We start from the raw sequence: 16,654 nt of genomic DNA on the forward strand, positions 1-16,654 counted from the left end.
TTTTCTCTGCTGCTCCAGGTTAGAGCTACACAGTGTGACCAGTGTTTAATGAGCGACTGACTTTATCCACTTGATGCTTTCAATCCAGGAAAGTTTGTCATCAGTTTTTCCGTCGATGTTTTTTCCTTCATTGCCAAGAAAATATCAACGACTGGACTTTTCTTTTTCTGTTCAAACTGGTTCTTGTTCTTCAGCGACAATGAGATAAATCGCGTGTCGAGAACTGCGTCGTCAGGCATTTATAGTAATTTGAGTTGACAAAGAAAAACACACTTTTTGAAATATTTGAACCCAATGGTTATTAAACTTCGTCTAATTTATTTCCTACGAATAAAACCAAAAAACGTATCAAAGAACGGGTTTTATAATTCAAGAATTATTCTGATGTTTTCATTTTCTGTGAATAAAATAGTAAATAATAAATATGATAACTATAAAGGAACGCCTTCAGGGCTGTGGTTTGTGTGTAATTACTCTTACGAACACTGGGGGGAGACAACTGGTTCTGGACCACAATTTTTTTAAACTTATCAGGATATTTCAGGGTATAATTAACACGGCAAAGAAAAAAGAAGAGTGAAAGTGTGTATAAAAAGGCCGAAAAATATTATTTCAGCAAATTATGCTAAAAAACTGTTGAAATTTATCAATAGATGACGCAAGGCTAGGTCGTTGTGGCTTTTTGCTCAGACAAGCTAACTACCAGACAATAGAACCGTCAAACGGCTGATTGGCCAATGGTGAATTTTGTTGTGTTTTTACAGTAAACGAAGCACAATGTGGCCCCCGCTGACAGTCCGAGAGGCCCCGTTGTTGCTGCTTCTCTGTTTTTGTAGATGTTATTTTTTAAAATTCCAACTCAGGTTTCTGTTTGACAGAAGATTCCCTTCGGCCTGCAGGCGATGCTCCCCACCGTTTCAGACGTTCCAGTCCATTGTCCCCCCACCCCCCTACCCTGAGCTACCGTGAAGCTCCTGTCGTTTTGGACGCCGGCGCCGTGGCCCCTCATCGCGGAGTTGGATTCCAACATTCAGGGCCGAAGGGAGGATTTCCTTTTCAAAATGTCTGGCTGGTAAATATGTCACCGGGCTGGAAACCGATCCCGCGAAAAACAGATATGATGTTTTGAAACCCGCCCGAGGAGCGTGTGCGATCGGTTTCTTCACACTCAGGTGGAGGGCCAATCCCCCGCCAGCAGGACGTATCACCTGTCAGGACCCAGCAGCCCGGAGGAGTTCATCCCAGATCAGCGGATAAATCTCCTCTAATTAGATCCACCAAAGATTCTCAGCGTGTTTTTCCTCTACAGCTGGAACAGAGTTGAGTTTCGCCCCCCCCCCATCCCCACGGTGAGAACAAAAAAACCTCTCAACCCACGAATCCGTTTCGACCAGGAGGGCCGACGCGTCTGGAGGACGAAGGCCCGGTGACTCATCCTCATAATCAAGTCAGGAAAACACTCGATCATCAACAAACGCCACAAACACACCGTCAAGAAAACATTTGATTGGTTTTTTTTGGTTGGGCTGAATTTATTTATCCAGTGAGGATTCCTAAAAAAGAAACAACAACGGTGTTTGTTTTCTATGAGGAGAAAAACCTGTACTTTGTTCCTTGATATTTAAATATGTATACATATTTACATATTTATATATATTTATTAATATTTAATTGTTCCTTCAGTATCATGATGAATAGTAAATGATTGGATATCTAATCAAACCTATTAGCAGATAATAATAATAATAATAATAATAATAATAACAATAATGATAATTATAATAATAATAATAATAATAATAATATAATTAAAAAATAATAATAATAACAATAATAATAATTACTGTAACAGACAGGAAGTACAAAATGTTATAGCAACCAGAACAAATCAATCAATCAATCAATCAGACAACCCCCCACTGAGCTCTCGTGGCTAAAACCAATTTCTGGCAACATAAGCCTGGAAGTGATTGATTACTTTTCAATAAATCACTTTAAACATGACTCCATCAGGTCCCCCCACGAACATCAGGTCCGTGACGTCATCATGTTTGTTTGCGTCAGAGATTTGATGTAAAGATTCTGAAGGAATTCTGCATTTCAATTTGAGGAAGTGTTGACCATGTGTCAGTGTGTGTGTGTGTGTCAGTGTGTGTGTGTGTGTGTGTGTGTGTGTGTGTGTGTGTGTGTGTGTGTGTGTGTGTGTGTGTGTCCCCACTGTGGCCACACCCACCCTCACGTCGGTCACGTGCTGCGTTCGATCCGGTGAATGGAAAACCTTCACGTCCACACAATAATTCCACGGGAGGGGCCTCCCGTCATCCCACCCACCCATAACAACACAGCCCGTAGCCCCCACCTCACGGCCCCGGCGGCGTGGACGCGCGGCGCGAGTGCGCGCGCTGTAGGACTGGCCGCGGTTGTAGACGCGGAGAGAAAGGAGCGCGGAGCCGCGGGAGGAGCGCGACGTGACGGGAGGACGCAGAGCAGGAGCTCCCGGGACCAGGACGAGAACCCGGACCCGGACCAGGACCAGGACCCGGACTCGGATCGGACCGGCTGTGTGGATTTAAACCCCGGACCCGCGGGAGACGCGTTTTACGCACGACAGCGTCCCCCCCCCCCCTGCGGTAAAACCAGCCCGAGTTTCAGGACGGGAGGCGCACAGCTGGGCTCCTCTTCCTCGTCGGCGGACAGCGGGGGGGTCCACGGAGCGGAGGACTGAAGGCGCACTGGAGGAGGTAAGCCCCCCCCCCCATTCCACGTCAGGTCCACATTCTATGCGTGCTTTGCTGTCAGTGAGGCGGACTCCGTCGCGGGGGGAGCGGAATGTCAAGCCTCCCGTCCCTCAGTCAGATGTCACGTTAGATCACATGACGCGTGTTGCCCCCCCCCTCCACTACCTCACCCCCCCTCCTCCCCCGGGATGCATGTCACGCTCTTTTCTTACGTAACGCGTGAATTTGCAGATGTTGCGTGGGGCGCGCGGGACTCGACATCTGGGCTGCAGTTGTGACGGGATGGGGGGGGGGTGCGCGTGCGTGACGGTGCGGTTGAGTGTGTGTGTGTGTGGGGGGGGGGGGGGGGGCTCTGACGGACGGCCGTGACATATTTCGTCATGCATGAGGCGCAACGGCTGCTGACGTCACACAGTGATCCACGTTGATCATCACGCTGATGATGGATCAGAGTCCCCCCCCGTCCCCGTCCCCCCCCCCCCCCGTCCATCATCATGATTGCTCATTTGTCGGTTGGTCAAACCAACCAACCACGTGACCGTTTTGGACGGTTTTTTTTTGTGTTTTGTTGACTGACGCATTAAAACATGACGTCATCACACATTAAAAATGAAGTGGTTTGCTCCAAATATGACTCAGCGTTGATGATGATGATGATGATGATGATGATGGTGGAACCTCTTCATCAACTCTATGACTTTGTTATTGCAGAGAAACTAATATTTCCCTCCTGATGGTTCCGTCTGAAACGGAACGAGATGCAGATCCGGATCGATCCGGATCGAGGGTTCTTCTGGCTACTTCCTTAGCATAAATGCTAATGCACTTCCTGTTTCTGACAGGCTTCTCATGAATTCTTCTCACCCAGAACGAACCGGCGATAAATTTCAGGGGCGAGTTTGAAGGCTCTATGCGGCGTGGACGGCGAAGCGTTGACTTACGTTCAGCGTGTTTTTGGCACAACCTCAAAGCTGATTGACTTCCCGCCTCAAAGATGGCCGCCTGCTCACCTCTGGAATGCGCTACTTTAGCGTCGATGCTAAAAGCAGACTGTTACAAATGCAGGGGTTGTGGAACATCTCATTCAGGTAGCGTCTCCACGTAATGGTGTCATCTGACACGTACCTTTGAACTCTAACGGCGTTCGAGGCGTTCGAGGCGTTCGAGGCTCCTTGTCAGACTAAACCAGCATGAGGTCAACGCTTCACAGCCAGTTTGCGCGACTGCTAGCATCGCTAACCAGGTGTATTTATAGGAGCGTCCCCACCGTTGGGGGAGGCGGCGTCTGTCATAGCATCTGTCTTTGTCCTGGGGGGTGGGGGGGGGGTGCACGGTCGTCAGGTTTCCATTGTAGTCGCTGGCGTTCATCAGAACATTCAAGGTGTTTTTCCGGAGCGACGCTCCTTCTTGGTGGAGTTTCTTTTTGGGTGGATTGGGGGGGGGGTCATCCACGCCAGATTTCCCACCGTCTTTTTAATAAGTCGGTGCTCCGGCTGAAGCCGACTTTATTTCACGGGTCTTTATTAAGGAAAAATAAACATTAGCTGACTTTGTCATCGCATTAATCTGTGATCCATGCCCTCGAGGGATTCAAATAGTCTTTCTGGCTGAGTTGCTTTTGGGAAGTACGCTTCATAAATTTCTCAGGTGACACTGAGGGTAAACAACTTTTTGCACAACCAGCAATTAAAGTTTTGGCCCTACGGCGTTGATTACATCAGACATCTCCTGGTTAGAACCTGTTTTCAGAGGCGCAGCAGGTGGATGTTCCGACGTTGGCGTAGACGCGCCGCCGTTGGAATAGCTAGCATTCACCGCCCAGGTGACTCATTTAGCGGTATTCCAGTCCTCGCCATGTTGCCCCATCGGTGGCGTCTTAATAGAGGCGGGTCGGTCTAAAAAGAAGCTTCGAAACATGATGTTTGTTTCTGGAAAAAAATTGCGTTTCCAGACTCAAAATATTTGTTGTATTTCGAAAGCGATCAGAGACACCCCAAAACCCAATCATCATTAGGTCTGGTCCGACTTCCTGTTCTTGATATCCACAAACTGCTCTGAGTTTGTCACACCTTTTTTCACACCTGCTTTGTCATTCAGATTGGCTTTTTAAAAATATTTGCTCATGTTTCAGGTAAAAATGTTGCTATTTAAAAGGTAAAATCCCCAAAACCAGCAGTAAATTCATCTGAACCTCCGTTTGCGCCCAAAACCGTCCAAACTCTTAAGAAATGCTCACGCTAATGTAACATTAGCATCTTCTATGGATGTTGTGGCACTTTTGACCACATCTGGTCATCATTTTTTTCTCCTCAAGGATTTGGACACAGCTGTGTGGAAAATATTCCCACATCTGAAAATGATCCCGAGTACTTCCTGAATATAGGCAGTCGGTCGGATCGTTCAGCGGATCTGTGACACACGTGAAGACTCCTTCCTGCCGACACTATCGAGCGTTGAAACTTCGTTCGGGGAGGGGGGCCTTTCTGCGTTTTTGAACGGGCGTCACGTTTAAGGTCGTATTAAGTAAGCAGGTGTTAGCCGTCGGCAGCTAACGGAACTTTCTGAAAGCGAAACGACAAACGGATAAAAATCCCGCGGCGGCGTTCTAAATGCCGCCGCATTAAAATGCTGATCAGGTGTTAGCGTGTTAGCAGACGTGCTGTTTGTTAGCCTATCCTCGCGTCTCTTTATAGTTTGAGCTTACCCTCATTCTACAGCCGCCGCTGCTTTGGGCGTGAACAGAGCTGTCATCATCATCAAACTCGGGCGCCGAACTTTATTTATGACGCTCTCTGATCTGATTCTAATTATTTAATGTATCGTAAATAGATCCATAAAAATACCAGATAATTTCTTCGTGTTAATGTAAACCAAACTTTGGTTCAACTGCTAAATGAATCCACAGTTTAATCATGAATAAATCACGAAAAATAGTCATTTGAAACTCAACCATTGGCGATTAAAAATTTTCCCCAATTTTTTTGGATTTTTTGCTTCAAACCTGCGTGAGTGGCTGTGTATTTATGTTTTTGACGCCCCTCCAGATCTCAGAGATTAGCATCAGATTATCTCACGTCAGCACTGACGGCCAAAATGGCAAAAGTAAAGGTCTTAAGAAGCCAAGAGTTTTTGGTCGTTATCTCCTTTCCTCGTTAAATTCAGGGGTTTAGTGCTCGGAGATCCCGTCCACATGATCCACATGGTCCAAGTCATCTGCCCCGGTCCAAGTCATCTGCCCCGCTGACGTGTCTTTGATCGGCTCTGTGAAGCCTCCGGCTCGACGCTCTTCCTCCCCAGACTTGGATGAACAGAAGGGAGTTTCCATACAGCCTCCATAAAATCACACACAAGTCGTTTAGAGAAAGACGTTCTTCTCAGAGACTTTCGTGACGTCGGCCAGAGCAGCTGCAACACCCCAGGGGGTCAGGGGTTAGAGGTTAGGGGTTAGACTTTGCAGGTCCCAGGTTGCTCTCGCTCGTACGCCCCGGTTTGTGAACTCTCGTGTGTTTAGCACAGAGTCATCTGTGGAGATGTCGTCAAACAGGAAGTGAACGTCCCCTTCAACCAGTCTGTGAAGGACCTGAAGAGTTGGAGGCGGAGGAGAACCTCCACCTGACCCCCACCAGCGTGGAGTCAGTAGAGGATGGCTGACTCGTGTTTAGGTGGATGCTTGTTTGTTTGTTTGGTTCAGCACAGATAAAGATGCTGGTGAAGATGCCGACTCGGGCTTTGTTCCCCCTCCCTGTTTGATTGATGGAACTGTTGATCACATCGACAGATCTGGGATCAGCCTGTCGCCCCAGAACGCAGCCGGAAAACCCCGACAGGTGAAATCAGTAGCGAGAAGAACTCGTCTCGCTGCCATTAGCGCCGCGTCGAGTCGGGATCCAGCCAGAGGATGATGTCACAACCTGTGCACGAACTCGTGCACGCGCTCGTACACGCGCTCGTGCACACAGCGTCTGGTTTCGGTCGCCGTGAATTGATTGTGGGTTCAGAGCCACGCCCTGGGGAGGAGTGTGTGTGTGTGTGTATGTGTGTGTGTGTGTGTGTGTGTGTGTGTGTGTGTGTGTGTGTGTGTGTGACAGAGATCAGACCAGAACAAAGCCAGCTCCGACCACAAGACTTGGGTGTGGTCATCAGGTGGATGAAAGCTGACACCTGTAGGGTCTCTGTAGGCTAACTACACCTCTAGGCTAACTACACCTTCTACAGGTGTAGCTGTCAATCACCTCCATCAAGCAGCAATGCCCAGCAGAACAAAGACCTATGAGAGGAGGTGTTCACTAAAAGTCTCGTCTCCATGGCGATGGAGGTGAGATTCTGGACCCAGAACACGTTTCTGGAACAAAACAGCTTTGCATCATTGTTGTTGTTATTGATTAGTTGGACTGGCTTTCAAATGTCAACCACAAATAAAGATAACAAACACCCACCCCCCCAAAAAAAAAGCACATGGAGAATCCTACTATGGCCACGCCGTGACCCCTGCTTGACCCCATCCCTCAAAGACAATAATAAACAAACAGACAGGGTTTTTTGTTTTGTGTTCAGGTAGATATTTGTGTTTTTATCTGAAAACTAAACTGGATGTTTTTGGTTTGGGGATAAATTTAAAGGCAACATTCCAGCTTTCAGGGATTTTAATGGGATGAATTTTATTTGATGGCATCGACTGAGAGGTGATGTTTTCCTGCGTCGGTCGGTTGGCTGGTTGGTTGATCGGTCGGTCGGTTGGTTACACGCTTTATTTGTTTGTTTTGACGACTGGATGGATTTTCATGTAACTTGGCTCCGAGAACGAACCCGTTAAACTTTAGAGCCGATAAACAGGCCGATGCAGGAATTCTTTTCCTTTTTATTTTAACGCCGTGTGACGGGATGTTTTTCCCTCATTACAAAAAAACCGACTGAACCCGTCTTCATTTAATATGTGAGTTTAAAGCTGGACACCAAAATAGAGCCGGAGGGTCGGATTCAGATTTTATCACTTGGAAGATGTCTCCTTTCCTGTCTCCTTCTCTGTTTCCTTTTCTGTTTCCTTCCTCCTCCTCCTCCTCCTCCGTTAATGAACTCCTCCATCCCATCTCCTCACACGTTTTCGTCATTGCGCTCCCTCTCCTTTACGAGTCATTGATCGATGGATTGATTGATTCATTCATTGGTTGCATACCTCTTCACCCTCCGTGATGGGCGGTTGTTGCCATAGGAGACGGTCATCCATTAAGCATCTCGTTGGTCACAATGAGGATCGCTGCTGATGAGCTTCAGAGACGCTGCATTGATGAACTCACAAACACTTCCTGTTATCGTCACCAGAATCAGTAATTTAATTTAATTTAATTTAATTTAATTTAATTTAATTTAATTTAATTTATTTTTTTTAAAAATATTTAAATTTAAATTTATTTTATTTACAGCGTAAATCATCTTCTCTGTTGTTTTTTAATGCATAAATGACGCTTATTTTTGATTCTGGAAGGTGCTATGATTATTTTTAGCCGTTTAAATGTTTAAAATGTTTTTTTTTGTCCTCAGTTTTGATCATTTATATTAAAGTATTGATTAATTCAGAATCAATAAATCCCCTCCAGTCTGGATATTTTGTTACTTGTCTGACCTTAAATTTGAGTTGTTTTTTTAGTCGATCAATAATGATAGGTGATGGACACGCAGTGTGGTTCAGGACCCTCAGCAGAAACATTCTTGACCAATCAGGAGCCTCGGTTTGGTGGCGACGGATGAAGCGTCCGTTTGTGGTTTGATGAAGAGCTCTCTGTTCCGTCTGAGGCGACAGAAGCGCCGTGGAATAATAAGTGAAGAGCAGCGGCGCCACAGCCTCATCTGGAACAATGATGCAGGCTCCTGATTGGCCGCTGATGAACGAAGTGTGGCCTGCTATTGGTTCACAGAGTCTGAGTAACAGCAATTTGGTTGGCTGTTGTCACCCTGCTGAAAGATCTCACCAGAGAGTGTGTGTGTGTGTGTGTGTGTGTGTGTGTGTGTGTGTGTGTGTGTGTGTGTGTGTGTGTGTGTGTGTGTGTGTGTGTGTGTGTGTGTGTGTGTGTCACGGCTCAGGTCAAGGTGAGAGCGGCAGCTTTGATTTAGTTAGAGCAGAGTGTGAATGCTGACCTGCTGTGATGACAGGGGTGTGAATGAACACACACACACACACACACACACACGCACACAGACACACACACACACACACACACACACACACACACACACACACACACACACACACACACACACACACACACATTCAGTTTTTACAGTGTTTCTGTCTGAAGGAAGAATAAACACCAGACAAAGTGAGGTCATGTGACTTCTACAAGTATGTGCCGAAATAAAATAAATTAAAATTTCAAATCAGTTAGCAGCAGTTAGCGGCTAACTCTGATCAGAGAAGGTCTGCCTCACGTGCTACGCCGCTAACAGAAGCTAACATGCTGTTCAAACCCACACAGCTGTGCAGTGCTGTGTTGCTTCTGCGTTGCTCAATGTAAATAAATGAAGGCGGCTCAAAGTTGTTCTTTTCTCTGTGTGGGGGGATTATCATGTAGCCGCTAATGCTAATTAGCTGATACAGCGGTTGTAATTGGATGTGTGGTGCATCCTGGTCTTTGTTTGATTGTGTGTGTTTTACAAAGTGATCACACACTTGTGGAGAAAGTCTCTCCACGTCTGACTGACAGTCAATTAGGAGGGGGAGGAGGAAGAGGAGGAGGAAGAGGAAGAGGAGGAGGAGGACGAGGAAGAGGAGGGGGAGGAGGAGGAAGAGGAGGAGGAGGAAGAGGAAGAGTAGGAGGAGGAGGGGGAAGAGGAGGATGAGGAGGAAGAGGAAGAGAAGGAGGAAGAGGAGGAGGAAGAGAAGGAGGAGGAGGAAGAAGAGCAGGAGGAGGAGGAGGGAGAGGAGGAGGAGGAAGAGAAGGAGGAGGAGGAAGAGAAGGAGGAGGAGGAGGAAGAGGAGGAGGAAGAGGAGGAGGAAGAGGAGGAGGAGGAGGAGGAGGAGGAGGAGCAGCTGCTGCCACAGAGAGAAAACAATCAGCGAGTCACACACTGGCCTCTAAGTGGATTTGGTGGCTGGAAGGAGGGAGGGGGAGGGGAGACGGTGTGTGTGTGTGTGTGTGTGTGTGTGTGTGTGTGTGTGTGTGTGTGTGTGTGTGTGTGTGTGTGTGTGTGTGATTTGGTTTTTCCAACAATGTGTTGGACATGTGTCGTTTTTTGTTTTTTGTTTTTTTTTTTTTTTTGTGCGGAGGATGAAATTTTAATGATGCATGCTGGGAAACTGGGTCATTCCAGCGACAAATGAAAACGATTTGTGAAGAACTGGAGCGTTTTCTAAGAAAAATCAAAACTCTGCTGCCGATAACGGGAAATGATTGATTGTCGTCTGAAACTTGATGCGCCGTTCAATCTCTTTGTGTCATTTTAAAAATAAATAAAGATCTGAACATATTTCTTTATTCTATTTTAGATGACAGAATAAATTCAGGCACCATGAACCCATTAAATCGCGACTCTGAAACGTTCCAGTTGATTTAATGCTGGCTGTATTGATTACTAGCTGACGTCATGTGGATTGTGACACATGTTGTGAATCTAATACCTCATTATGGTTGTAATCAATACAAAAATGCTTGTCGGCCTATAAAATAATGCCAGGAGAGATTTTTACCGCGATTACACGGTGGCAGACAAAAAGCAACACATGAAACGCTGACGCGTCGACGACATTGACGTTTACATGTGGTTTTTTGAGTCAGCTGCTAACTGCTACTAGCTGCTAACTGCTACTAGCGCCGTCTTGTTACATCCCGACTCAAAGCGGTGACGTGTTGTAATCGTCGGTGTTCGTGTGTTTGTCTGTCCGTCCACCAAATATCTTCAAAACCGTTGCAGATAGACAGATGAAACAAAAAGCAGATTACTTAGGCAGCAGAGGGGATGAAAATGAGATGACCTTGACCTTGAGAAAAGTACTTCAAGGTCAAATTTAAACTTTTGTACACTTAGGAACCGGTTAAGATAGAAAGACAAGGGTGAAGGCCGGTGTAAGACCATACTGATCTATGACATAGATCAAAGCTGCTGCTTTGATCTATGACAGTAGGTCAAAGCACTAGCTTTGATCTTTGACCTATGCAAGTAGGTCAAATTTTGAATTCATGGATGCCGCGGGATGTTGCAGTCTGTGACTGCATTGGTTCTAGTTGGATGTTGTTGTTGTTTCATTCTGTCGCCGTGAGTGAAAGCAGCTAAATTAGCCACCGTTAGCGAACCGGACTGGACGGCGGCTCGTCTCGCTGGTCTGCTGTCGTCAAGGTGTTTCATCACCGTCTCATCAGCCGCTGCAGGATGTTGTGACACACGTGTGTGTGTGTGTGTGTGTTTGACTCGGTGAGAGTCTGAAGTCGGCCTTTAGAGGAAGCAACGCCGGAGCTCGACGCCTACATGGAAAAACGCACGAAGCAAATAAATTTAACTCTTTCCTTCCATCTGTCTGTGGCGTGATTTCTGATTGCCGTCCATGACAGTTGAGCTCCGCTTGCAGGAAGTTGACCCGACCAGCTGATTCTCACTTCCTGTCTGATCCCCCATCAGCACGTCAATTATTGATGCCGACGTTACTGTCAGTCCTTTGAGCAGATTCACACACGTCTTTTGCATTATTTATCTGTGTGTGTGTGTGTGTGTGTGTGTGTGCGTGTGATCTCTATGTAAGCGTGTGAGAACACATGGCTACACGCCGTCTAAGCGTGACAATTGCGGCGCTTGGATGCGTTTGCTCTAAATGGAGTGTACCTTATCCACATCACTGATAACACACACACGCGCACACACACACACACACACACACACACACACACACACACACACACACACACACACACACACACACACACTGGTGGCTGTACGTCTGACCTTGAAACATCTAAATGAATGTGAAGCGTCTAAATGTTAACAACCGTTCATAAACATTACGACGGCGTTAATTCACATTTTTTATTTCATTGTTGAGCTGTGTCAAACGTCTTTGTTGGTGTTTATTCAATTTACACAACAGTATCTTGTTTTTTTAAAAAATATTTTGTTTTAATTTATTTATTAGAAAAAGAGAATCTTAAATATTTTGTTGACGTTTATATAAACTTCAAATGAAATCGGGTTATTAATAATGTTTCAGTCCAGTGTTTTACTCCGATCGGTAATCGCTGAGGAGTCGAGGAGGATGTGGGACAGGTTCTGATTGGCTATTTTGTTTTGAGCCACGCCCATCTCCAAGCTGATAGGTTGGGATGGTTCAGTTCCTGAGGGAACTACAGGGAACCAGAGCCTCTGGTTCTGTAATCTAATCCCAGAGGGTTCAGTTCCTCTGTGTGATGGTCGTATCTAATCTGAGAGGGATTGGATTGGGAGGGCAGAGAGAGGAACTGATCCCGGGCTGTTGCCATGGTTACCCTCAGAAATCGGAGCATTGCTGGTCCAGGCGTCTGGTTTCAGGAAAAAAACTGAGATTCTGCCGCACAAATGGTTGAGAAGCTGCTTCAGATGTTCGCTTTGACCCCCCCAAACCACCTCAGGACCGGACGAGTCAGAGTCCGTTACCGTTAGCAACGGTTAGCGCTAAACTCCAGGAGGATGATGAGATCCATCACTGGACGCCAACAGAACACGTCGGATAGGAATCTCATTTTAAAGCGACCTTTACATTCAGAATCTCAGGCGTCCCACAGTCCGGCGTCCAGAGCTCACCCTGAGCATCGTGGGAAATGTTTCATCTGATGGAGCTCTGAGGCTGAAACCTGCGAGGTGGAAGTGAAAGTGACCACATTTACCCCCCCCCCACCGCCTCTTCTGGTGTCACGTTTGTCCAGAACGAGAAGAGGACCTTGTTGTCTTCCTCTTTCCCTCATTGGAGACTCATTTCCTTTGAATTTCAGCGATGGGGGGGTGGGGAGGGGGGCCGAATGAAAAGTGAGAACTGAGATAGACTTCGTGGAACCTTAAACACAGACCATAATCGCGTTCCTTTAATGGAACACCTCGTTTTAGCGCTAGCGGACGGTGAAGCCGCTAGCGCGTGTCGTCGCCTCGGAGGTGATGCCGACGTGAGAGGTGGAGGAAGGGGTCGGTGTTTATGAGCCAGTTGGGGAGCATGCTTCTTATTTCTGTCCATCGACACCCCCCCCTCAACAAACATGAAGCGTGCCTCAGGTTGGATTAAGGGCCAGACCATAATAACACCAAACACGGAATAGAAATCCCTCCAGTCCCTCTGTGAACACATGAGTTGGAGGTCTTTCACATGTGAATTTATTAGTAGCGCGTACAGATAGTCCTCAACATACAGTTGTTTCCTAGAGGTGTTCATAAGTTGAATCATTTGTAAGTTGTTATTTATTAAATTTCAATCTATAATCTTCATATAATCTGTCATTACTACTCTAAATACTAAAGTTCTATTCCCTTAGAATGACTAGAAACAATTATAGGACATTAAAACAACACAGAATAAATAAAATACAGGTTCAGGTCGTTGGGAGTTCAGTCGTTCTCGATTATACGTCTGACAAATAAACAAATTTATGTAATTTCACTCGATCCTAACTGTGTGGATGTATTTCTATATCGTAGACAGGGCGGATTACTTCCAATAAAGCGTCTGAGTGTTCCGACTTAGATAGTTTAAGTGACCATGGTAACCAGGATCAACCGATGGTTCCACCAGGTTCTCTAAAGATCTTGAATCCCTTCATTCAGTTCCAGTTTCTTCCTCACCAGATACCCAAACATTCAACCAGGCTTCATCTCCATCATTCTTGTAGTTCCAGAGTCGTAGCGGCGCGTTCCGGAGCCCACAGAAGAACATGATCCCGCTTTCCAGTTCCTAAACTTCCTGCCGGTCGTGACAAGTTTGGTTCTTCCTGGTCCAGCGCTGTGAGAGCTCTTATTAGGTCCGGACTCGCGTTCCTTTCATCTGCAGATGATGCTTCACTATTCATTACAGCTCCAGAAATAAAGCAGGGGGGGAGGGGAGGGGTCCCTCCGCCAGAGATATGATTGGAAAGCAGGTTTGGATTACGTCTGTTCTGAAAGCTATTTCCTGTCTTAATGTTTGCTTCCGATCGGATAAAAATGCACCGAACCAGCGAGGAAGAATTCAGCCTCATCTTCGTGGTATTTTGCTTCTCCGATGGGAAAATATAAAATCAGAGTTTATCTCAGCATTGATTATTGGAAAATGAAAATCGCGGACAGCTAATGCACCGAACAGAGGCTGCTATTGATTTAGCATCCTGGCGCTGAATCCGCTGGACCGACGGGAAGCAGAGGTGGCCGATCAATGATTGTGATGGAGCCATTAGCGACACGATGGTCTCGCTTCTGATTGGTCTGGCTTTTGGTACAACAAACTGAAACTGAGGCGTCGCACCGATGCATTGTGGGCCTTGAAATGTGCATCATCCAATCGTCAGGCAGGAGACTGATGGGGCATGCCTCTCCCCCCCCCCCATCCTGCAGTTGATGTTGACCTTTCCTCCTCGTGGGATCAATGAGCTCCTGCTGTGTAAGTGGCCTGTGGCCCACAGGAGGTGGTTGGTTCTGATGGAGCAGCAGACAGAAGCCTCACGTCTACAAGCTGATAAGAATTTAAAATAAATATTTATGAAGGTCAAAATATAAGATTTTATTATTAGGAGTGAGGCATTCATATGTTTGAGACATTTTTTGTTTATATTTACATATTTACAGCGCTGATGCTGAAGGAAAGAGGGATGAAGCCGTGATGATGATGAGGGTGATGATGATGAGGGTGATGATGATGATGAGGGTGGTGAGGATGTTGAAGAAGCAACATCGCAGCGTTATCACAGCAACAATACTGAGACTGTTGGTGAAGATTCAATGAGCCTGTCGCCATGGCGACAGGGATGCTCAGACGATGCCTGATTGCGTTGAAGTGGAGGTCTTCATTTGATGCAGCTCCCCTGTGTGTGTGTTTGTGTGTGTGTGTGTGTGTGTGTGTGTGTGTGTTTGTGTGTGTGTGAGATGTCATCTCTTAAAGGGAACACACACACACACACACACACACACACTGTCATTCCCATCAGAACGGCCACAAACAGAAGCTCTTATTGGCTGACTATCGAGCCAACACTGACACCAGTGCGATCCGTTATTCCAGGTTATGTTTCCGCGCATCAGGAGTCACATGACCGTCAGACGTGTCATGTGACCTCTGATGCATTTTAGGTGCAGTGACATCATGGGGAAAATGAGCTGCGGTGGAGGAAGGCTGTCCAGTAAGCGACTTTGCCGGGACAGAAATTGCAGCTTGCGTGTGTGTCCATAACACACACACACACACACACACACACACACACACACACACACACACACACACACACACACGGCTGCACTGGATGACTCGACACTCTGTCTCTGGCAGATGTTTGCATCTGTGTGGGCTCAGTTCCTGAGAGCTGTGCTGGAATTCAGGAATTCACACACACACACACACACACACACACACACACACACACACACACACACACACACACACACACACACACACACACACATGCACAAGGCATTTATTATTTAGCCTTTTTAAAAAAAATATCTTAACCTTTAACTTTCCAGGGACAGTCTCCAGCACACATTGGGTTTTCCAGTCACGCCATCGACGCCACGTTCACACCTGAGGTTCACGTCGCCATAGAAACGTCTCAAGGCTTCAGAAACAAACCGGGTCCTTTGAAAAGAAGACGGCGTTAAGAAATAAATTTAAAATCAAACATGTCTGGAAAACGAAGGGCTGCACATACTGCGCTTTGCCTTTGTTGGACAGAATTCTCCGTAACGAATAAAATCGACATTTTCCAGGCAGAGCTCAAGGCTGCATTGAGAAATGTCTTTGAATTCAAAAACTTTCAATGACGTCTGGCTTCCTTTTGCAAGGCTGAAAGCAGTGGCTCCGTTTGGGGGTGTAATCCCACATGTTTGGAACCTCGCCGCCCCCCATAAGTGTTCTCTTGGAGTTCTTTATAGATACACACACACACACACACACACACACATTAGTAACGGCTCAAGGTGTAACTGAACCATGGCGTTCTTCATCACCCTCCGTTTAATAGGCAGTGTGTGTGTGTGTGTGTGTGTGTGTGTGTGTGTGTGTGTGTGTGTGTGTGTGTGTGTGTGTGAAGCGTTGAGGAATGCTGAGGTTTGGCGGTTGATGCCAGTACACCGGTGGGTGTTAACCCTTTAGACGTTTAGCGCGTTAGCCTCAGGAGGAGCTAACAGCCTCCTCTTCTTCACCTCCTCCGTGTCTCAACTCGGTCTTTCATCCCGTCTCCCCCACGCCCTCACCACATCCGCCTTAAATCCCTTTCCCCGTTTCACCCGTCATCACTGAAACTCCTCCAGCTTCCGCCGTGGATCGCCAAACGGCGGCGTGAAGCTCCTTCCTGCCTGGATGACCTCACCTCACGCAGCTGCTTGGGGAAAAAAAAACGGTTTCTCGTGTCCCGCAAACATTTTCAGACCGACGACGTTCAGCTCTGTGATTGGTCGGAGCCTCAGCTGGTATGTGACCTTGGCTCCTCACTTTGACCTTTGACCCTCTAAAGAGCATCCATCAGACGGTTGAACGCAGCCGTCAAATCCGTCATGTCTCCTGCTGTCCAACTTGCCGGTTCATGAAGTCTCAGCAGACGGAGGGCCAGGAGGTTAATTCTGTCCAAACTGACCCCAGGACAGATTTTATTTTTTTTGGTGGGGGGGTCTCAAGTTAACTCAGAGGTCAAAGCAAATTAGAGGCGGACGGAGAATTGAATTTTGTGGGGAAAAAGACAAATCCCAGAGGAGGAGTTCACTTTTTTGAGGATGCTTTGTGGTGTTTTTAA

General features: G+C 46.7%; 1 protein-coding gene across 5 annotated transcripts in view; it reads left to right on the forward strand.

The window, feature by feature from the left end:
• The first annotated feature begins 2,390 nt into the window (after nt 1-2,390).
• Nucleotides 2,391-16,654, forward strand: part of LOC137593398 (unconventional myosin-IXAa-like) — a 67,316-nt gene continuing 53,052 nt past the window's right edge. For all 5 annotated transcript variants that reach the window (XM_068312064.1, XM_068312065.1, XM_068312066.1 and 2 more), the window contains exon 1: nt 2,391-2,741. The gene's annotated coding sequence lies outside the window, so the exon portion shown is untranslated. The remainder of the gene's footprint in view (nt 2,742-16,654) is intronic.

This window comes from Antennarius striatus, chromosome 4, assembly GCF_040054535.1.
Source record: "Antennarius striatus isolate MH-2024 chromosome 4, ASM4005453v1, whole genome shotgun sequence".
NCBI classification, from domain to species: domain Eukaryota; kingdom Metazoa; phylum Chordata; class Actinopteri; order Lophiiformes; family Antennariidae; genus Antennarius; species Antennarius striatus.